The 12,862-nt window shown below is 35.8% G+C and overlaps 1 protein-coding gene across 2 annotated transcripts in view; it reads right to left on the reverse strand.

Annotated features, from left to right (window-relative positions):
* The window catches only part of PLPPR5 (phospholipid phosphatase related 5), a 3,295,121-nt gene that overhangs the window by 1,668,290 nt on the left and 1,613,969 nt on the right, over positions 1-12,862 (reverse strand). The window lies entirely within an intron of this gene.

Below are 12,862 nucleotides of genomic sequence, written 5' to 3' on the forward strand. Positions count from 1 at the left end.
GTGGCTAAGTGCTAAAATGGAACGGATAATGTTAAAGAACATGAAACCTAAATTACATTTAATAGCAGTAAGCATACTGAAATGGATTCTTTAAAACACAAATGTCACAACATTACAGCATGAGTCAGCAAAGATTGGAAAGGCAGTTCTGAAGATTATGTCCGGTTCCTAAATATTTTTTCAGGAGATTCATTTGCCCACAGTGCTTTCCATGCTTGATTTTCTAGCTGTCACTTCCATCATCCTAAGTTCTTTCAGATCCCCTTACTGTCAGTATACTATCACCTACACAGGCCTATCTCTGGCAGTGGTGAAGGACTTGCAGTTGTCATTACTGTAATACAGTGGTCCCCTTTCTTCATAAGGTATCTCCACGGACACCAGAAAGTCATAACATTGGAGCAAACATGCCTCCCACCATATTCCTCCTTAATGCAGCTATATGAGCTTAAGCTTTTCTGTTTGTGTGGTCTTGTATCACTGATCACCTTAGACATCTAGGGTGTCAGTAATTACACAGAAACCAAATGAACTCAACCAAATGGCAAAGAGAGCTAAACACTGTTCCTAAAAAGGCTGTCACTGCTTTGTTCCATTCTTGAACAGACAATAAAGTTATCTCCTACTCCACTACTGACTGACGAGTTAAGTACCAAGCAAAATGTACTCACAAATATCATTAAAACTAATAATTAAGCAGAACTTTTGAGTAAGTTCTGGAATGCATGTTATGTTCACTGTTCATTCCTTATTGTGAAATGACCTATGTTCCTTAACTTGGTTCTCACACCACAATGCTGCTAACACCAATGTAATTCAATCTCTAAAGTTACTTGTGCAGGGCTTATAATACACTGTATCTCCAACATTTCTGTAATTTCCCATCCAAAGGAAGTGCAACACAAAAAAATATGAAATGAAACTGGAAAAGACTACCATTCTTCCCAAGTCTGCATGTCACTCTCACTGTTATCACAAGCCTTTTCTATCAGCTGCTCACTCTTTACACATGTATCTTTCCTCACCTGGAATGGGAACAACATTTTAAAGAGCCTCTTACCTGTGACAACTCACATTTACTGTACATATCTGGAATGACTATACACCTGTAAACATACCCATCATGAAGGCTTTGACTCTGGACTGCAATAAAGGTGAGAAAAAGCTTGGTCATTGGATGCCATGCTATGTTCTCAACTCAAAGGTGAGGACCAAACAAAAATATGGGTATTACGAAACAAAAAAGCTTGGTCAGTGGGTGTTCTGGTAAGTTCTCAACTCAAAGTTGAGGACCAAACAAAAATAAGGGTATTACGGAACGCAACTTAGCTATAAAAGTCAATAAAGCTGATGCTTATGAGAGAGTAGATGTGTGTGCGTGTGTGTGTGTGTGTGTGTGTGTGTGTGTGTGTGTGTGTGTGTGTGTTTATGTGTGTGTGTGTGTGTGTGTGTGTGTGTGTGTGTGTGTGTGTGTGTGTGTGTGTGTGTGTGTGTGTGTGTGTGTGTGTGTGAGTATAGAGCATTTAAAGAAACACATGTCTGTTATATCTGTTTGCTATGGGCCAGATGTCTAATGATTAAGTTGATTCTTTGACTGTCAAAAAACTGGCAACATTTTTTGAAATAAAAAAAGTACACTAAAATTGAAGTAACTCTCATTTTAGACCAATAAGGAGTATCTTGGGATATGACAGAATCCACAGCAATGTTCTTGAGCATTGATGAAATCCAATAGTACAAAAGCAAGCATGTACATTAGAAATTGATTTTTTAATCTAAAGTTGAGAAAGTGAATGTTTCGGACTCGTCTACGTTTTTTTTACATTGAATGTCATTTCCCTATATTCTGTAATTCTTCATGAGGAAGGTTTTGCCTTGAAGGGATGGTTATTTAATCTAGATAATCTAGATAGTAATAACATTCAGGTGATTTTGCTCCTCATAAGTCTAGTTCTAAATTACAGCTTTTTTTTTTTATGTCGAGATTGTTAAATAAGATTTGGGTATAGCAATGCATGTGTTGACGGCACTGAGTTATGCAATTTTAAATATGGCTGATTGAGAATGCAATACTGTAACAGAGTCAGAATTTTATGGTCACATAATTTATTACTGTAGATTTACTTATGACCATGTCCTGATCTGGAAAGGAGGGCAACTCGAGACTGGGCAGTTGTGAAACATACTTAAATGTTCTCAAATTTCCTAACATTTAAAGTTAATAAAAATAACCAAAAACATTGTCAATCTTTAGACATAAAATCAGAGAAACATATTTGAATTTTTTTAGCAAACTATTTAGGAAGATAGTAATGCTCACTAACTTTTTAGATTACACTAGGACACACCCAATGTGGCTAAATGAAAACATTGGGCCAGATTCCAAAAGACATTCTGTCAGTGTAGTAACATACTTCTCTATAAGGTCTATCTATAAACACGCTTGTACTGTGAGGCAGATTCCAAAAGATCTGATCTCAGTGTTCCGGAATCAAGCCTAAAGTTATAGTTTTATATCAGGACTAGCAGATCAGAATCATTGTGTTCAGACTTTGAAGTTATAAAGTAATGTTACAGACAAACATTTGTGACAAGGAGTTATCCTTTGTCTGAAATGTACACAGTACAGGAACTAGATGAGAAGTGGAATGCAATATACCAAATAAAAGTGTGGAAGGGGGGTGTAGTGGTTACTGCAACAAATGAAGAATTAATGCATAACATGATAGTCATTAATTAATCAATAGGCAGTTTACAGATAAACAAATATTACTGTAGAAGTGGAAAATATTAAGGATAAGTAAAACATTTTGGGAAGTACTGGGGAACAAATTAAGATTTCATATAAAAAGGGTGTAACTTCAAACTGATAAGAGAGTAGAACTATGCTGGCACAGGTGCAAGTATAATTATAACTAAGTTTAACTATACAATATGCAAGTTTTGCAAATTTACATCTAATAGTATTTGTTTTGTAGATAAAAAGACAAACAGTACATTTGGAGTTAAAAAACATTAAATATCTAATTCAGAAAATTACGTTTATTTGTCTATGTGTGAGAGGTGCACATAGGCAAGGCATCAAAGAAATTATCTCTTAGAATGAAGTGATCATTTTGTACATTATTAAAATCAAATTCAGCTATAATTTACTTTATTTATACTCAGTAAAATATAACTATTTCAGAAAGTAATATTAGTATATTATATAATGAGAAGGTGAGATATGCCAATTGCTTTATGAAGAAGATAAAAGCAATGACAAATACAATTATTAGCTTATTTAGCTCCAGGGTAAAATTAATTAGTAACAAATCAAACCAGAAATAAAAAGCAGAAAAGTGAGATAAGCTGTTTGCTGGGTATTTCATTTTTTATTAGTGTTGTATCATTTTAGCATGGATGTTTTTAATTATTTATGAGGTTTGGATATGATTGTTTATGGAAGCTTTCCATAAAACATTGAACTGATTTAAATGATTGTTAATACAGGAATTACTTTAGTCTAAAGAAGTAGCAGTAATCGTAGAAAAAAGCAGTACTGTACCTTATAAATAAAGTCCTTATCATAGTATTTTTATGAATACATGCAAATATCTATCTATCTAGCTATTTTTTAATCAGATGTGATGAAATATTACATCAATTTTTGCATATTGAAAGTCACTGCAATTAAAAAACAAAAACCCAGAAACTACTGTGATCACAAAAAGACAGATTGTCTCCTTTCTGACTGCTCAACAAGGAAAAAAATGCAAAATCTAATCAAACCAAAAAAAAAAATAGTCAGAGTCCACACTGACTACCAAGAGCCTGTAATTAAAACAATAGATTTATTAAAATCACTTTCTTTCATGACAGGGACATATTCTGACTGAACAATTCATTCACTAACAGTTATATGCACTAAATTAGTCACACAACTAATTTTAATAAAAATTAAAAAGTGTCACAAAACATAATAAAATATCAACAAGTCTAATACTGTGAATATCTAACAGTCTAATGCTGTTAAAATTCTTCAATTTCAGTATGTAAACATGGCAGCCTGTACTCATACATAACCAAATTGTTATAAGATTAGAAGTACAAGAATTAAAATTGCATTATATTACTCAAAATGTAGCCCATAAACAGAAGCGGAGTACCAACCCTAGATGAAACATTACACAACTCTATGCAATACAAATAAGAAAATGAACCTTATTTTTATAGTTTAGCAGAACTAAAAACAAAGGTTTTAACATATTTAAATATAGTCATCTAGAACTGGATGTTCATGTCTTTGAATTATTCCAGAAGGGGTTTACTTGTGTTCCTTCACACACACACTTGCTGTAGTAGATACTTTCTTACAGTTGAAACCTTTTTCTAGAAAATTAAGTTTTGCATATTTTATTCACAGATTCTATGTATAGGTCTAAATTTGTTCCACAGTTTTCCAGGAGTCATTTCACCTGTACCAATTCATTCATCAATATCTCTATTTTAAAAAAATGTGTTAAAAAAGATATTAGGAAGTTGGCCACCACACAGAAACATTATTATTGTTACAACTTAAGTAAAGCTAAGAAAACTCTGCTGGAAACTCTTGTAAAAGGTAGAAACATATGTATTATGAAGCCATATGGGGGAGTTAGGTTGGTGATCATGGTGCTCTTAAATACTCTAGTAGAATGTTTGATATATTAAATAATGAAATGCAATGCCGACAGATTTAAAAAAAAATGAAATAATAATATAGCCCATCACAAGAATGATTTTATTTTGCACAATATACTCACCCAGGATACTATAGCTATATAACTATTTACATATATTAAGGTGGAGTTGCCTGTAATAACAGACATTTTTCAAATATCTAAACTCTATAAAAATGTTATAGTTCTACCATTACACCCAAAACTGACCACTGAAGGCTCTAAGATCCACCCTTTACCACTGTATATTGATCAATGTTTAAAATAAGTATGTGCTTAATTTCAACAATTTGTAAAATATTCTTGGCATTTGTTAGGCAATATAACAAATGATTTTTACAGCAATGATAATATTTTTGTCACTGTTGCTGTGGTAGATATATTTTTGGTACAACAACATGGTGAGAGGTTAGACTGGTTTTGTGATACCATTTTCGAGTGTAAATATTTGAAAATCCAAGTATTACATATTGTATTAACATTTATGGAAATATTATTTAATTGTATTTATTCTGAAGGGAAATGTTTTCAACAATTGAGTGGCGTTGCCATAGAGGCAGCGTATGCCTATTTTAAGCAAATTTACTGATTTGCAATTGGGAAAAGCATTCTGTTTTTTAAGTCCTTTTTAAAAAAATTACAAAATTTACCAAAGTTTTCTTGATAACATTTTTATACCTTGGAGTGTAAATATTGAAAAACTTCATGAATTCCTTTGATACATTCAAAATACAGCATCTTTTTTAAAAATTCACCTATACATACTGCTTTGAGGGTATCAAACATTTGGATATTGAGCCTACTGCAGAAAACTTCATAAATGGCCTGCTTAGTGTTAATCATAATGGTACATTAGTATGGCAGCCAGAAGAGCTTTGCATGGCATGACTATCTGAAGAGACACAAATACCTTTACAAAGGAATGGATTCATGTTGACAATACAAAACAGCATTTTAACAGCATGTACCATGACTGGGAACATGCAGCCTTTTCTTCGTTTTTGGATATGCTTAGAATGGAACTCATGATAGCTCCCAGCTACTATCAGTTCCCTAAGTCTTACTGAATATAATGGTAAATATAAGATATTCCAAATCTGAAAAAAGGAGCACTGCACCCACAGACTCAAAAAACATGTTTAGTTCATCACGGTTTAGTGTTTCCCACATTTTAACACCACTCTGGGATTAATAACAGGTTTTTAAATATTTTTATACTTAATTTCTGTGCCTGACCGCATGGGGTCTGGCATTTTGAAGTAATTCTGATCGTTTAGCCCGCCTCTAGGTATCCCACAATGCAGTGCTTGTTACATCACGCAGGCCTCTTTTTTCCTAAAGCTCCTGTCACTGCATTGATTTTCATGCATACATTGTTGTCTTTCAGTCAGTTAGATTTAAGTAACATTTCATGCCATTCAATGACTACTTAAAACACAAACAGTGCAAATGACACAGAACAGACTTTCAATATGCTTTTTACTGCTGCTTCTTTTTAGAATGGCTAAACTGCAGTCTTTTGTGAAGCCTGAATTGTATTACTTTGACTCATCCCACATCCCCCTTCACACACTTCCCTAGCTGTCAAAGTGCTAAGGGTAATTTCAGCTGTTACCTGCTGTGATTGACAGCTCACAGCAGGAGACTTGACTCATGTACTGCTTCCTTGTTCTAGCCTTTACTTTCTGTATCGGTAGGGGAAGGACCAGTGAGCTGTGACATCACAGCATGGGTTGGTTTTTAGGATGGTAGTGGTGATGTCAGTTTGGGGAGGGAAATGGCCAGAAAACTACCTGTATTCAGTGGCCTTAATGATATCAGTGAATTGGAGACTGCAGCAAGCTTTTCTAGGGTGGGACAAAATACTTTTGAAAGTAAAACCACCATAGGACAGTAAAATACTGTTATAGTGAAAAGAAACAGTCAATTTAAAATATTTTAAATGCTGTGTTATTGTTTATTCATAGCAGGGACAGTAAATAGGGAGAAAAAAGAGAGAAGTTGAGCATTTAATAACAGAATCCAATTGTTGTCCTTTAATCATAAGGTGAAACTGTTATTTAAACATTAGACTTCAACCATGGGCCAAGGATCAAATGTGTTGATGGCAATAACAGTTAAACCATCTGTAGTACTGTTTGAGAATAGCTACGATAAGAAAAGAAAAGAAACAGAAACTTTATTAAGTCTCTTAATACTCAAGTATTAGAACGTACTTACAAAAAGATACAGATGTCACTTCAAAATCAAACCATTGATCCATATAATGGCAGTTGGAGAGAAGAGATTGAATCAAGAAACAAGCCAATTGTAACCATCGATGTTATTTATAAATGCAGTGATAGGAAAACATGGCAACTGCATTACAAATATTATCAACTGTTCTATTTTTTGCTGTCTGCTTGCACTTCCATACACATGCCAAAGACATGCTGCAGGTAAACTGATCATTCTCCAAATCACCACTAGGTATCACCACTAGGTGCATATTTCATGTTTAAATCAGAGTGTATATAAGAGTACCCTGCAACAGATATCCTGTATTGAATACATTTTCTTACCTTAGTGCTTAGAGGGTTTAGAGACACGTTCTGGCTTCCTTGTGACTACATATTTTCCATGATGTTCTGATAAAAGGGGGGTTGCAAAAGTATTTATACAGTTATTGTCTTGCTTTGCCAGGGTCTGCCTGTCTGAGTCGTACATGGATTTGCTGTAGGACTTTGTTGCTTTTCTGTTGTTAAAGTGCAGGTGTGATCCTTTACAGTATAGCTAAAGTTAGTTGTTTATTATTTTACGTTGTAAAGGGCTAACTAATACATGTATTTTCTTGCCCTGTAAATACAAATCAGTTTACATATCTAAGTAACAATTCAAGTGCATTTTAGTGCATAAATATGAGACCAAGAAACTGCATAATTGTTGCTGCCAGCAGGATTCATGCATATGTGCTGGCTTCAACTGACACTCCTCATTACTTCCTGCTATCTACGACAGATAATAGATATTCCACTTTACTTCTTCCTAGCTGCACCACATAACTGACAAACTTCATTACTCCTCCCACCTATATGAAACAACTGATGACCCCCATTAGTCCCTCACATCAGTATCAAAGAGCTGACAATCCTCAATCCTTCCTTGTAACTGTATCAAGTTACAAATATCCCCTCCATTCTTACTTTTACATGTGCCAAATAAATGATGACTTTCACGTTTTCCTCCTTCCTACTCCAAATGACTGGAAACCTTCATCACTTCCTCCTACCTCTACCAAGTAAGTAACACTAATCATTACTCTCACATACCTGTACCAAATAACTGACTCATGATTATTTCTCCTACTTGTACCAAATACCACATAATCCTTATTGCTACCGTTTACATATGTCATATAACTGACATGCCTTATTATTTCCACAGGACTGTGCCAAAATGACGATTATCATTACTCCCTCCTACCTATGCCAAATAACTGACACCACACATTAATTACTCTTACTTCAACCAAATAAATGAATTTTTAATTATTCCCTCCTACCCCTATCAAATAACAGACATTCCTCTTTAACTTCTCCTACCTGATTTAGGCAACAGACATTACCTCCTCCTACTGGTACCAAATAATTGCTACCTCTCTTTACTTCCAAAAACTTCTGTGAGATAATGGACATCCCTCATTAGCTCCCCAACCCATATTAATTAATTGATACTCTCCATTACTTCTTCCTATCTGAAGTAAACAACCCTCATTAATTACTCTTTCTTGTACCAAATACTAGACATCCCTCAATACTCCTTCCTACCTGTAACAAATTACCAACATCATTCATTACTTCCTCCTACCTGTACCAGTTGACGCTTCTTATTATTTTGTTTTACCTGTACCAAAAAACTGACACTTCTTATGACTTTTGTCTTACCTGCACCAAAAGGCTGACACCCCTCAGTAATCCATCCTACCAGTATCAAATAACTGATACACCCATTATTACACACTCCTTCCTATACCAAATATCAAATAACTGACACCACTAAATATACCCACCTACCAAATAAGTGGCATCCATCATAACTTCCTTCTTCATTACCAAATAACACACGTCACTACTCCTGCCTGCCTTTACTAATTGAATGACACCCCACATTTCTCCATCTGACTTGTACCAAATAACTGAGGTACATCATTACTTACTTCTGCATGTACCAAATAACTGACACCACTTATTACTTCTTCCCACTTGTACCAAATGACTGGCACCCATAATTGCTTTATCTTATCTATATCAAATAACTGTACCTTTCATTATCATAGGAGGTCATTTCAAGCCTAGTGGTTTCATCCCAATATAATACCATAGATACCTAGTCTTTAAAGAGGAATGCATTTATTAATGACTGCCCATGCCCAGGAGGGTTGTGGGAGCCATCCCTGTTAAGAATTTATGATGCCCCATCCATTTATCCAGGTTCTTTTTGAACAATATCATAAAGATGCTCTGCTTCACATGAATTGGAAGCCTGTTCCAAAGACACAGTAGTCACCGGGAGACAAATATGTCCCTCCAGCATGTCCTATCCAAGTCACAGGCCATATTTAGGTCCCTGGAACTGGTAGCTCTAGTCACGTTTGAGTTATGGATGTGCAGCAAATTCATTAGATTTGGGTCGGAGATTGCTCTATAAGCCAGGCATAAGTCTCCCCTAAGAAGTCTATATGATACTGAGCATAGTGACAGGGACTTTACATCTGTTTTCCTTATTAGTAATAAATAGCACCCCTTATCAAGCTCTCTTACCTATAACAAACAACTTCCACCCCTCATTACTCCCTCTAAACTGTATCAAATAACTGCCACCCCTCATTACTTCCTCCTTTCATAACCATTAACTGACATCCTTTTTCACTCCCTCATACCTTCAGCAATTAACTGACAACCTCATTACCTCCTCCTACCTGTACCAAATAACTGACACCTGTTATAAACCCCCTCCTACCTGTACCAAATAACTAACACTTATTCTTACTCTCTCTCCCTGTACTAACTAACACTCATCCTTACTCCCTCCTACCTGTACCAAATAACTAACACTCATCCTTAATCCATCTACCTGTACCAAATGACTAACACTCATCCTTACTCCCTCCTACCTCTACCAGATAACTAACACTCAATCCTTACTCACTCCTATCTGTACCAAATAACTAACACTCATCCTTACTCCTTCCTATCTGTACCAAATAACTAACACTCATCCTTAATCCCTCTACCTGTACCAAGTAACTTTCATTTCTTCCTTCTACTTTCTACCTGTATCAGTACGCTGACAACCCCATGATTCCCTCCCACCTATACCAAATTACAGACACCCTTCATTACTTTCTCCTTGCTGTACCAAATAACTGACTCCACACATTACTGTCACAAATGGTACCAATTTTTGAGTGGGACTCTTACTTCACTTTTTCAGGTCTTAAAAGTAAGGAGTGTGTCTTAGTGCAGGGAAGGAGATTTGCAGTGGGCTGACCATAAATGATACTCTCATACTTCTGCAAGGAATGTGTCAGTGCTGTGGAAGGAGATTTGCAATGGGCTGACCATAAATGATACTCTCACACTTCTGCAAGGCATGTGTCTTCGAGCAGGGTAAGGAGGTGTGCAAAACTGTCTGTCCATGAAGGGTACTGCCACATGCCTATAAGGAGTGTTTTTCTCTTGCATTCCTGCCCCAATCCTGAATCATAGGAGGTGATTTCCCCAGTCTCCTCTGGGCAAACTGCACATTACCCTGAGTGTGTGCAAACTTTCCTATCCACTGGGAGAGGTAAGTGGTCCATATTCCTTCACTTCTCGCACATTCCCCTGAGTGTGTTCAAACCTTCCTATCCACTAGGAGAGGTAAGTGGTCCATATTCCTTCACTTCTCGCACATTCCCCTGAGTGTGTTCAAACCTTCCTATCCACTAGGAGAGGTAAGTGGTCCATATTCCTTCACTTCTCGCACATTCCCCTGAGTGTGTTCAAACCTTCCTATCCACTAGGAGAGGTAAGTGGTCCATATTCCTTCATACCTTCACTCCTCTCCTTCCTTGCCTCTTTCCTCCAGTACTGAGACTGCTACTAGAACCCCAGTTGCCTGCAGTAAAACCTTTTTTTTAAACACACCTTTATTGAATTATCAGTTGTGACATAGGCAATTTTACATTGATACAAAAGTAATCAAACTGTATTAACAGATTAATATTAATAAACATCATACTTCACATGAACCTTTGATAGAAAAACTGACAGTCTGAATGTTGACTTTCATGAAGCATGCAGAAAAGAGAAGAAATACTGACATAATATAACTTTCCACTCTGCTCTTGTGGACTTCACTTCCATGCCCTCTTTCCATTATTTCGATTCACCTACAGGTATTTCATTTTATGAGTGGTCAAAGCTATTACTGTACTGTTGCCTTTGTACATGCTGGCATCAGTCCTTAGAATATCAGCAATCTTTTTTTCATTAGCAATTTGAAAGCCTCCAAGTAATTCTAGTTTACACAGTAAATGAATGCAAGTGCTAACTAATTTTTAACCTAGAGAAAATACAAGCTACTTGAATCAGCAGCAGGACATTTCTATCAGAAGCTATATACAGAAGAACGCTTCTGGATGTACAAGAAATTAATACCTTCTAGGTAAGCAACCTTAACTAGACATTCTTTTGAATTGCCTGGAAACACAACAACTGAAGACACAGATGCAGAAAAGCCACATGATATTTAAGATGACGTGTAGTTTCAAGATTCAAATAATATATTTCACAAGCTTTCCCAAAATTAATCCAAAATGGTATATAAACTTTCTGGAGATGTCTGTAAAAACATCAGCTGCACTGCATTTATTATAAAAGGTTTATAAATTATCTTTGTTATTCTAATGGAGTAAGATCCTACATGTTCAGACAAAAGCAAGGCTTGAAAATAGGCCTTACCTCTAAGCCCTAAAAATCCTAACACTGTTTAAGGATACCTATCATAAGGTTAAAATTGATAACTTTGATTCCAAAAAGTTTGAAAAATAAAAGACAGTAAAATTAAAACCTTACTATTTCATCTTTAAAGCATTGTCAGCGCAGTGTCAACCCCTGCAACCCCACCACACACTCTTCATACTTAATTACACTGAATTCTGAGCTTTCTGCTTCTTATGGTAACCATTTGAAATGTTGGGACCCACTACAGTGAATCCTGAAATACGAATACTGAATGGCTGAAAGAACATACCTACATATACAAAGTTCGAGATGCCATATCTTGAAATATTCCCCTTTCTCCAAGGTATCTCTGTATTAACATATATAAATTTGGTGTGTGTGTGTGGTACTGCAGTGGGCTTGCCCCACTGCAAAAAATAATTTTTAAGGAGAAGACTGATTTTTGAGATTCATTCTTCTCTGAGTTTACAGTCTTTTTTTTTCGGATTATTGGCACTCAGTATCTTATGAAGGGAAGGAGGGTGGTAGTAGGAGTGCTCTGTGTCTCAGCATTATCATTCCTTTGAAGGAAATTCGATCATTTATTTGGAAAGGTACTCGCTTGTTTGGTTGTGAAGAATTATCCTCCTGACATTTACTTCTGGATTGTTAACTTTTGTTTGGTAGGGATTTTTTTTTTCTGTCCCATGAAGGAAGATGCCTTATAGGGGGATAACTTGGGTACACGAAACATCCTAGATACCCCATGCAGTTATTTGCTTCTGTCATCCCACTGTTTGAGAATTTGTGTAACACAAGGCCCAAACACCAATTCAGAACTTAAAGGTGCATTAAAAATTTCAGCTTTTAAATCGTCAGAAAAGCTCTGATTATGTAATCAAGCATGCCATCTTAATACAACAGAAGGAGTATTTCCCAAGACTGTATCTGTATATTTAAGCAGACCTTTCAAATCATGTTTCAAAATCTGAGTCAAATTAGAAACAATTTCATTCATATAAGACTTTTGCGCTTAAGGTATGAATGTAGCAAAATCATCCAAAGTGTGCACACAGTATAAAATAAATTTCCAGACGTAGCCTTCATAATTTAACATTCTAAAGGCTGCATTACTAGAAAGACGTCCTTTTACCCTGAAGCTCCAACCATCTTCCCACTTTATCTGATGGCTTTGGA

The sequence above is a fragment of the Protopterus annectens genome, chromosome 10.part0 (genome assembly GCF_019279795.1).
Source record: "Protopterus annectens isolate FY-2018-M chromosome 10.part0, PAN1.0, whole genome shotgun sequence".
NCBI lineage: Eukaryota > Metazoa > Chordata > Ceratodontiformes > Protopteridae > Protopterus > Protopterus annectens.